Source organism: Octopus sinensis, linkage group LG3, assembly GCF_006345805.1.
Source record: "Octopus sinensis linkage group LG3, ASM634580v1, whole genome shotgun sequence".
Lineage (NCBI taxonomy): Eukaryota > Metazoa > Mollusca > Cephalopoda > Octopoda > Octopodidae > Octopus > Octopus sinensis.
The window spans coordinates 59,257,268-59,269,767 of record NC_042999.1 but is presented as its reverse complement, the minus strand read 5'-3'; positions in this window follow the sequence as shown (position 1 = coordinate 59,269,767).

Here is a 12,500-nt window from a genome sequence, read left to right as displayed (position 1 = left end):
GTAGACGCGCACTCCCAGTAATATATAACACAAATATTTGTGCATACTTCATTGGATTTGCAGTAGTTGTTTGATATTATGTAGCTACCTAATTATCAGTGTTATAAAGGCCAGTCTCCGTGGTAGAATTGTCTTTCAATTTGATCTTAAATTTTGACACAAGGCCAGCAAGTGTGATGAAGGGGATAACTCGACTGCATCGACCCCAGTGCTTGACTTGTTCCTATTTTATCGACCCCGAAGAGGATGCAAGGCAAAATCGACTTCGGGAGAATTTGAACTCGGAATCTAAAGACGGATAAAATGCCGCTGAGTATTTCGCCCATGCTCACCACTTTGCCAGCTCGTCGCCTTAGGATTGTCTTTTAATTAAGGCGGCGAGCTGGCAGAAACGTTAGCACGCCGGGCGAAATGCGTAGCCGTATTTCGTCTGCCGTTACGTTCTGAGTTCAAATTCCGCCGAGGTCGACTTTGCCTTTCATCCTTTCGGGTTTGATAAATTAAGTACCAGTTACGCACTGGAGTCGATGTAATCGACTTAATCCGTTTGTCTGTCCCAGTTTTCCCCCTCTATGTTTAGCCCTTTGTGGGCAATAAAGAAATAGTATTTCGTCTGTCTTTACCTTCTGAGTTAAAATTCGGCCGAGGACAACTTTTCCTTTCATCCTTTTGGGGTCGATAAATTTGCGTACCATTTGCGTACTGAGGTCGATCTAATCGACTGGCCCCCTCCCCCAATATTTCGGGCCTTGTGCCTAGAGTAGAAAAGGGTTGTCTCTTAGTTTGTGGCTAAGCTACATCCAAGTCCATAAGAGATTGCCAATATCCATGGGGGTGAGATGGCAGAATCATTTGCACACCGGGCGAATTGCGTCTCCGTATTTCGTCTGCTGCTACGTTCTGAGTTCAAATTCCGCCGAGGTCGACTTTACATTTCATCCTTTCAGGGTCGATTAAATAAGTACCAGTTACGCACTTGGGTCGATATAATCGACTTAATCCGTTTGTATATCCTTCTTTGTCCTCTCTGTGTTTAACCTCTTGTGGGTAGTAAAGAAATAGGTATTTGGTCTGTCTTTACCGCCGAGGTCGACTTTGCCTTTCATTCTTTCGGGGTCGATTAAATAAGTACCAATTACGCACTGGGGTCGATGTAAGCGGCTTAATCCCGTTGTCTGTCCTTGTTTGTCCCCTCTATGTTCAGCCCCTTGTGGGCAATAAACAAATAAATATCCATGGGGGAGAATTTTCTTTAGTACCACTCTATTCTAGAAAGATTCATAGGCAAATATGAAGGCGCAAACAAAGCTGTGTATTTGAGAAGTTCACTTCGTAATCTTGTGGTTCTTAGTTCCAGCCTCCTATGCAGCAATTCATCGTTTGTATCGCTTTGAATTTACCGAATATTATATGAACCGAGATGGTAGAACTGAAGCTTATTGAAGCCCCTGAAACAGAACGGAATTTAAAAACCTTCTGTACAAGAGATTGGATTCCGAAAGAAATCATTAGCAAATCTCTTTTGTTCACAGAGAACCTTTTGCTAAGCCACCAGAAATTAAATTTCATTTTTATTTTAGTTGTTTATTATTGGGAAATAAATGGTGTGGCTGCATCTGTTCTTAGAAAATTGAGTAAATTTTATTTTAACTATTTTTAATGTTAACTGGTAGCAGTTACATGGTAACTTAAGGGCCCAGATTTTCCTGCATTGGAACTTCTCAAATGTTTAGTTTACAAATTCATATATCGGCAATTTATTATCAAACTTGCTATTTTAGTTTTAATGCTTAAAAAGCTTTATTCACATGAGTTTTTAAAGCGAACGGATTTATTGTTGAATGCAAGTAAAAACTGGCCTGCGGTAAAGGGATTCTTCCTTCTGGATCTCTACAATATGGGTCAATCAGCTGGAAATACAAATAAAATATTCTTTAAATAAATAACCTGCGTATCACAAAAACGGGAAGGCGGTGGAGTGGCAAAATCGTTAAAACGCCGAAATTCTTAGCGGTATTTCGTCCGTCCTTAGGTTCTGACTGCAAATTCCGCTCGTACTTATTTTATTGACAGTGGAGAGTTGGTAAAATAAGTACTAGCTGAGCACTAGGTTCAATGTAACCGACTTCACTCCTCCTTGATAATACTCTTTTTTTATTTTTTTTTACTCTTTTACTTGTTTCAGTCATTTGACTGCGGCCATGCTGGAGCACCGCCTTTAATCGAGCAACTCGACCCCGGGACTTATTCTTTTGTAAACCCAGTACTTATTCTATCAGTCTTTTTTGCTGAACCGCTAAGTAACAGGGACATAAACACACCAGCATCGGTTGTCAAGCAATGCTAGAGGGACAAACACAGACACACAAACACACACACGCATTTATATATATAAATATATATACATATATACGACGGGCTTCTTTTCAGTTTCCGTCTACCAAATCCACTCACAAGGCTTTGGTCAGCCCGAGGCTATAGTAGAAGACACTTGCCCAAGGTGCCACACAGTGGGACTGAACCCGGGACAATGTGGTTGGTAAACAAGCTACTTACCACACAGCCACTCCTGCGACTGAATGAATATAAAAGCTGCATTCCTCTGCCAATCCGTGTCGAAACAATGTAGCAGAGTAGGCTCATGAAACCAATGTGATCTCAAGCTCAAGCTCAGGTCCTACGCATCAGACCGTGGTTGATAGAGAGAACACACTGATTCCATCGTAATGCAGAGGACTACAAATGTGCAAGCCAATTAAAATAGTAAAGTTACACTGGATATATTTTTTTCTGAAAACAAATACAAGATGTGAACTGTCTTTGACAAAAGTTTCCTCAAAGAAAGGACACACTTTATGATAAACATGTGAACTGCAATGGACTAATATAACAACACAATACGACTGAGCATATGAAAGCAGGTAAGATTCTCGAAACCGAGTCTGTAGCACGGTTGCAATTGTCACTTCACTCTCATAACATTATGTTATCAATATCTACGATGGTAAGTTGCCAGAATCTTTACGTTGTGCAACAGAATCATTAGCACGCCGGGCAAAAAATATTTAGCGACATTACTTCCGGTTTTACGTTCTGAAGTCAAACACCGCCGAGGTCAACTTTACTTTTCATCTTTTCGGAGGTTATTAAAGTTAAGCACTGTGATTGATGTAACCGACTCGCATCAGCTCTCATAACTCCAGATTTTGTATCTATCTATCTATCTATCTATCTATCTATCTATCTATCTATCTATCTATCTATCTATCTATCTATCTATCTATCTATCTATAGCAGAAATTCCTATAAATGCCAAGGATGTTACAGCCTACTTGTAAAGGTAGATATTCCAGGGTTGAGTGAAATGTTTTTGATTAACATAGATAAATTAAGAAATGGATTAAAACGCAGGTGTTATTCAAATCTTTATACTTCCGTTATATGTTTCGAAGAAAACATTGGTATTATGCCTCAGGGAATAAAATGATGTAAAACAATGTAATCATTACGTCAGAGAAAAAAGAGAAACAAAACACATGAATAAGCCATTTTAAACGAATTGTTTTATATCATCTTATTCCCTTAGGAATAATACCAATGTTTTCTTCGAAACATATGTCGGAAGTATAAAGATTTGAATAACACCTGCATTTAACTCTATTTCTTAATTCATATATATATATATATATATATATTATATATATATATATATATATATTATATATATATAATATATAATATATATATATATATATATATTTGTTGAAATAGAAAGATGAATTTTCTTGTAACAGATTATTCAAAGGTTTAACCGATACCTGGGTAGCAAAAATCACAGCGGAAAACAGCACGGTTGGAGATAAGACCATTTGGTGTTGCAACCGTGCGTTGGAGCGGATAATTGAAGTTTAATATTATTAGTGAATGGAATAAATGGAGTTGAACGAAGATTGTACAGAATACCTTTTATTACATTCTACACATGTTTCGAAGGCCACAAATTTCCAAATTCTGTTTAAATAAGGGTACCATATTGCGGCTTTCTCTTCAGGAAAAAAAACAGGAATTCCGTTGACAGGACAAAACATAACAGAGGCACAGCAATTCAAACGAAGATGCTCCTGAAGAGAAAGCCGCAATATGGTACCCTTATTTAAACAGAATTTGGAAATTTGTGGCCTTCGAAACATGTGTAGAATGTAATAAAAGGTATTCTGTACAATCTTCGTTCAACTCCATTTATTCCATTCACTAATAATATATATATATATATATATATATATATATAATATATATATATATGTATATATATTCAAATCTGTATATTTGTAAGCATTTATATACGTGTGTATGTGTGATGTATCTTTGTGTGTGTGTGCGTGTATTTATACAAAGCATGCATAGATTCGAAACATTCATTTATATAACTGTACATATTATGTTTACATAACCAAAAATGCATTTACCTTTTATGTATGCATGTGTCCTAAATAGCTACGTTTATGTATGCTTTTATCAACGTATATATATATATATACTTTATAAATAGGTTTCATAAATAGGGTTTATAAAGTATTACTTAAGCTTACCACGAAATGGTCCTTTCCATGCCGAATTCTACGTGGTGAAATTACTGATTACTTTTAATTAATTAATTTCAACCTTTGTTATCATATATATATATGTATATATATATATATATATATATATATATATATATATATATATATATATATATATATATATATATATATATATATATATATACGCCAGAGAGAAGCAACAAGAATGGATAGGTTTTTAGTACAATCGTTTCATACAAGGACAGGCTTTATTAAAAGTTGTAAAAATTACAGCATATAAACGTGTCCCGTACTCATCAGCTAAAATACATGTGAGTTCTCTAGACATCCTAGTGGTTGAGGCTATACTCATGAAGTAATGTAGATAATTAAGTAACATAAACAGATTTCCAAAGTTCATTAAAGTTCTTTAAAGATGATGTACAGTCTTATCACAGAATTTTAAAAAAGTTCTAATAGCATCACAGAGAAGGTGACCTAATCCATAGAGCACATATGAAAATAGCTACAGCTAAATAGCTACATACTTGAAAATAGCTACAGCCTCTTGTAAATAGCAGTAATGTGATTAATGTGGCAAATACCTAATCATATAACAAGAATTGATACCTACCTCATTGTGTTCAACCATTGATAAATTTATCGCCTGTGAATATGAAATTCCTCTTCATTTCTCTGGAAACTTACATCTACACCATTGGAAATTGTGCATCTATACAAAGGATTAATTCACCCTCTCTGTAATGCTAATAAGCAGGAATTGAGACCCACCTCGTTGTGATTAACAATGGATAAATTTGTCTTCTGTGAGTATGTAATCCCTCATCATATCTCTGGAAATTCATATGTGCTCTATGGATTAGGTCACCTTCTCTGTGATGCTATTAGAACTTTTTTTAAATTCTGTGATAAGACTGTACATCATCTTTAAAGAACTTTAATGAACTTTGGAAATCTGTTTATGTTACTTAATTATCTACATTACTTCATGAGTATAGCCTCAACCACTAGGATGTCTAGAGAACTCACATGTATTTTAGCTGATGAGTACGGGACACGTTTATATGCTGTAATTTTTACAACTTTTAATAAAGCCTGTCCTTGTATGAAACGATTGTACTAAAAACCTATCCATTCTTGTTGCTTCTTTCTCGCTTATAATCACCCCACATTACTGTATTGTTAAAACAGTATAGTTTTTTTTTTGGTGCATCTAAGTTAGGTACCATATTCAAGTAAATTCATTTAAATTAACTTGAATCTTTATTGCTTCATATATATATATATATTATATATATATATATATATATATATATATATATACATATTCATATGAACACTCATATACGCACATATATTCCTATCCTCAAGTATTCGTGAAAATCAAAATTTACTTTCTCTTCCATTATAAATGAGTAATTAACATCCTGACATATATTTAATTGCTCGTTTTGTACGTCGATCTCAAAGCAAACCAGACATACTTGTTTACAATAATAAATCATCATACCTCTTGACCAATCTCAGCCTTAATCATAACTACCAAATATCCCAATTACCTCTGAATATGATATCTTTTGATTTCAGATGTTCTCAGTCGTAATAGAGACACCTTCACAAATTTGTTTTAATATATTCATTTCTATTTAACCGTTATTGTTTAGTTTCTCATATTTTCATAACTGTAGTGCGAGAGCTGTCAGAATCGTTATCGCACCGGACAAAAGGCTTAGCGGCATTTCGTCCGTGTTTACGTTCCGAGTTCAAATTCCGCGGAAGTCGACTTTGCACGTCATAGTTTCGGGCTCGATAAAATGAGTACTATTTGAGTACTGGATTCGATGTTATCGCATATCCCCTATCCTCAAAATTTTCCGGCATTGTAGAAAGGAATATTTCTACAAAATTGTAAGGCGGCCACCTAGCGAAATGGTTAGCGCGCTGGCAAAAATGCTTAACAACATTTTGTCGGTCTTTATGCTCTGAGTTCAAATTACGCTGATGTCGACATTGCCTTTTATCGTTTCGAAGCCGATAAAATAACTAACAATTTGGCACATACATACATACGCACACATACATACGAACATACATACATATACACACACACACACACACATACACGAGGGGTTGCTGGAAAGTTCTTGAGTTTGAGTAAAAGAAAATGTAGGAGGATCCGTTAATTAAGGTTTTATTCAGCCCATTCCCTCTCAGATTCACACAGTTATTGCAGGGGTTCGTTCAGGTTTTCGAAGCCTGTAATAGAACTTGGTAGGTTGGGTCTCCAACCAGGCCTTTAACGATACCCTTCGAGCAAGGAACTTTTCAGCACCCCTGCATATGTATGTATGTGTCTGTATGTATGTTCGCTTGGATGTATGAATATGTATGTGTGCACGCCTATGTTTCTTTCCGTTTTTAGTTATTTGTTATATATCAGGAAGCTGCTTTCTAATAAAGATGCAAAGCTCCGTCGTTAGAAGTAGATCACATCTCTCTATATATAAACAGCAAAATGTCTGTGTGTGTGTGTGTATGCTTTATACAAATCCACAATTTTTCAGTTAGAGGGCTCGTACTTTCTATGGTCGTTTAAAACTGTCCAAGGGTGGTCGTGCACATCTTTACATTTCCCCAGTCTCCCCGCAAAGCCATTAAAATATCAATAGAAGTGACATTTTTGTGAATTTTGTATCCAAAACCCAATCAAAATGCCCGAAACTTGATACGCCAGTTGAATCCCAGCTAGCTGCATGTGATTGGTCGGAGATCTGGACAGTACGCGCGTGTATGTGCGCACGCACGCAGCTGTGTATGCATGCACTAGCACCATGATCCGTCAATGCCGGGTCATAGTGCTAGTTAACAATATTACATTTTGAACTTGAGAGAAGTCTTCTATATTCTTTATGTTCAGCTTACAGCTTGTGTATTTCTATGTACGTACGTTTATATGTATACATGTATATTGGTATCTTTGTATTTTTTACTTTTATTCGAAATCGATATTGCTGTTTTACGAGTTAAGCGCGACATTATTGTTGCCCATTTAGAATGGTTCTCAAGTTTCCCAATTAGAGATATAACTGAAACGCAGATTAGCACTGGTCGCCTGCTGACGCGGAAACGGAAAATGTAGGTTGTGTCTAACTGAAATTATTCGAGGAATAAATTTCATTCCACTCTACCATACAGCAGTGAGATATTTTTCGGTTAATCGGCCTCCCTGTTAGAGCAAAACATTCATGTAAATGTGCAAGCGTGAGTGTGCGTATGTATGTGTATGAGTGCGTATGTGTGTGCGTGTGTGTGTGTATGTGTGTTATGTGTGGTGCGTGGATATGTGTGCGTATGTATATGATAATTTGTTTGGGTTGAAGTTATAGTAATCAACTGTACACTTTTATCGTTACACCATCGAATTCGTCAATTGAAATGCAAAATGTTGAAACGTATTTTCCTGTCACATTAGATTCGATTTCTAGATAATAAAATATAATTACCCAAAACTAATTCACCTTTTGTACAAATATCGACAATATATCCTGAGAATCGATTATGAAACTAGAAGCGGTGGAAATCACATAAATAGCTTCTGATAACCAGGCAGCGAGTGAATGATATGAGGTCGAATCGATATAAACCCTATTGTTCCTTTCACATGTTAGATCAGCTAATAGAATTGCTCTCTTTCTATCTCTCTCTCTCTCCTTCTCTGACTCCCTCCTCTCTCTCTCTTTCTCTCTGAAACTTATTCGTTCCGAGATCATAATCATTACATATCTGAAAATGTTTTCGATGTTTTTGTATATAAATTATACGCAGTGTTGGTCTTGAACATATTTGCCAAACCATCAATTTTCCTAACGTTATGTGATCAGTTAAAAAAAAAAGAAAAATGAATAAAGATAAGTAAAAATGAATAAAATTTCGGAGTTGTAGTTTATTTGATGAGTTACTTCAACTGAGATCGCGAGTAGAAACTGAAAAACAAAAATCACATTGTTAAACCTGCCAACTATTGATCTATGGCTTGGCTCTCATTTCCAACATCTCAATGGTGATGGAAAATGCCGTTCAAATCCACCTTCACAATTATTTGAGTCTTTCTATCTTTCTTTTTCCTTAATCATAAATCTAGATTCTGCAAAGTCAAATTTAGTGGATACTTGCTCTCCTCTTTCACCCAATCGCGGTTCCGGGTAACTGTAAGATTTTGAAAAAAACTTCAGCTAAGTATTTATCAGGCCCGACTGGATGCATTTTCTCTCCAACCGTCTCTAGACACTTGAATGAAGAGTTTCCTCTAAAATCGTACAATTATGGCATGCAGTGATGGAACTTTTTCTATCCCGTATTATATCAATTCTCGTGTGCCCCAAAACTTGTTTATAATCCCTACGCTTCCCCTTTTCCAGCCAATTATTTCCAACCACGATCACGCCTATGAAAATTATAACACACCTCTAACCTCCTTATTTTCTACACATTGGTTTCATCTGTATGCAACCTGAACTCTTCATTTTAGATGCGTAGAATTTCTATGACAGAGATTTCGCAAACAGTCATGAACGGGCATATTTGGTCAATATTGTCTCGTTCTACAGCACAAGCACAGTAATCACCATACAACTATATGCCTCCTCTATAAATTTAGACAATTGCTACGAGGCCCAAAACGTTGCTACGAATGTAAAGCCTAAAAAGTCCTTGACGGTTTTTCCTGGCACCGTCACATTCACAACATCGCTAATAATGCGCAACTAATACTTTCCTTCCTCTTCACAAGAAAATCTTTTAACTCCTAACGCTTGCTGCAAGATGGATTTTGGAATGCTGTTCCTACGTAGAGTACGATGATCCTCTTGGGATACCCAAACATACAAGATTATATAATTTTATAAGAAATCATCTGATTAATTCGCAGTGCAAGTTAACAACACATATCTAATTATATTCTACATACAGGTTGTCTCTTCGCTCTGTCTTTTCTCTTGGTTTTACAACAACCCTTATTTCTCGGACATTCTGATAAAAAAAATCAACATTATGGTTAAATATCTCTTCCAAGACGTACCCCATTTTTTCTGAATCCTTCTAACCCTCAACGCTATCCTATCTTCAGTGCAATTAACCTCATCCATTTGTTCATGACGAACATCGACATTGCTCTCAGTAATATCGAAAGGACTTACAAGATCATGAGCGGAGATCATTTAATCTGTCTAAATTATTAAAACACTCGGACGACTATTTGTCACACGAATATGTTGCTTATTTATCTGTTTTCGACAGCAGTGTATTTACTATAATGTATCAAAGAATTTCATCGTACATCAACCACATGGAACACTTTGAATCAACTGGAAGTCTGATATTGACTAGTTCTTACGGTATCTCTCAGATTTTGCTATTTTGTGATCTGACGGAAATTTCTAAGTTTGCGATTTACATTCTCATCGCAAGTGTCTGTCTCCAATAGCTATTATGATTCTTCCGTTTTAAAAGAGGGGCAAAACACCAGTGCCTTTATTCTGGTTTATCCCTTTGAAACTTCTAACATGATTCCAATAGAAATCAATTTTTTTCAGGATCTCGCAATATTCCATTTGGTTGTTGTTTTGTCCCAAATCATATTAAACTGAGTATAACTCTGATCAAAACATTCCGGTTATGGCCTAGTCATTTTTATCTCTACAACTATATTATCAATGTGTTCATCTGCTCTACTTTTTACCGTCGGAAACTTTTGGTTATTTCTAGTAGATCGGTGGACCACATAAAGCCCCTTTCCTCATTCTTATTACAATAATTTCCTAATCTCTTTTCATTGTTATGTAATACATGTGCAACTCTGCTCATTGCCAAACATACATGAGCAGCTACGTTTCTTAATATCATTTGTAGAAAAAAAAAACACCTATGGTAAATTTTCTTTTTGCATCTGGTTCCGGTCGTTGAATTCTTGATGTCTTAATGATATTGCTAAAAAATTCATCTTAAATCAGCAATATGTGAATGTCGTTAATAAATCAGGAAGATAAAACATGAAGCATATATTTACCGCATTTATTACGAAATTAAATACGATTCCTTTTATTGAGGAACGTAATAGCAACGTTTATTGATAAAGACTGCTTTGACGAATTGCATAATGAGAAAGAACTTAAATTTCTGAAGGAATTAGAATAAAACATTTATGTTGCATTTTTTCAATATTTCTCGTAACGTTCAGATTTCAGAAGCACTAAAGCCCAATTGCTTTGATATTAAACTTTCTCTGTTATTATAGATTCTTTTTTTGGAAACAGTAAATTTTATATGTTTCAGTGCATCTAATAAAGCTGGGTGTCGTAGTGAGCCGTGTTATTTGTACACCCGTCGACGGTTCGAATCTTGTCAAGTTTCACGATTTGTTGTTGTCTCCACAAATTCGTAAAAGTTGGGTATTAGTGAGAACCTTGGTAATTAGTAAATATGAGAGACTAAATATACATTTAAATATACATCAATGCAAACAGGGATACACTAATTGTCATTCATTAAACATATTATCGAGTTCCAGTGTTTAAATTTTGCCTCTGGTAAAACGTGCTTGGTATAAATTGAATTTTTATATGAATTGGTCGGTAACCTATGGCATTTCCGGTTTGTTAATGTTGCTACTGCTGCTTTGTTTGTTTGTTTGTTGAGCGAAGCGGTCTTCGTCCCAATGGGAGAAGTCCGAAACATGGTCCTATACTATTCGTAAGACCCGCAGAGGTTAACGCAGGTCAACGCCCGGCACCGAGAGCATCGACGGAAGGATGAATGCGCATCCAGGTTCAGCGATTGCGTAGGAAGACGGGGACAAGAAACAGGAAGAAAGAGTGAGAGAAAGTTAGAGCGAAAGAGTACAACAGGGGTCACCACAACCCCCTGCCGGAACCTCGTGGAGTTTTAGGTGTTTTCGCTCAATAAAAAAACACAACGCCCGGTCTGGGAATCGAAACCGACCGCGAGTCCGCTGCCCTAACCATTGGGCCATTGCACCTCCACTGCTACTGCTGCTACGTTTGTTGTTCTTATTGCTGTTGACGTCATCGTTGTTTTGTTCAACTTTAAACAGAGTCAATGTACCCTGAGTCAATCTACAGTCAATCTACCAGTAAAGTTATTCTACAGAGTCACTCTACCAGTAACGTTATTCTTTCCATGACCGATCTGTCTTTCTTGTGAGTAATTCCATAAAATTGTTGTTGAGACATTTGAAAATCGATAGGCATATCTGAGGATTAACCTCCTCAGAAAAAGAACGACCAATATGATCTTCGATAAGGACACCTAAGAACTAGGTAGCTGTGTATTTGTCATGTAGGCCTGTTATGAAAGACATGGCAGCTATGGTAGTCCTAGGCCGAAGAAAGAATAAAATCACTTTGCGGCATTTGTTCCAGCCTACTTCATATTCAATGCAAATCTCGTTCAAGAAGTTTGGCTTTTTATTTTTTCTGACATGATAAACTCAAGTATTCCAGTGTAGTGTGTTGACAGGTAAACGTTCCAATTCATTGAGTTCGGAGAATTTTTGATGCCTATCTTCTGATTCTTTGTCGTCTTTTGATTGCAAGCATTTGGGCTGTGTCTATGGTTTGAGGATTACTTTCTGTAAACCTCTCAGCGGTCTGGGACTGGAACAAGATACAAAAGTTACTTATTGAAAAAAAGGTGCATAAAGAAGGACGATCCACGGGCACTTCTATTTTTAAAACGGTGGAGTGTGATTAGAAGTACATTAGACTGCTATTTTAGGCAGGTGTATTAACCTCACAAAAACTACTTTATTACTTTTTATAATAGTGATTACAAAGAAAACTCAATATTATTTGCATAGTTGCATATATATATATATATATATACAGACATGCCAGATGTAAA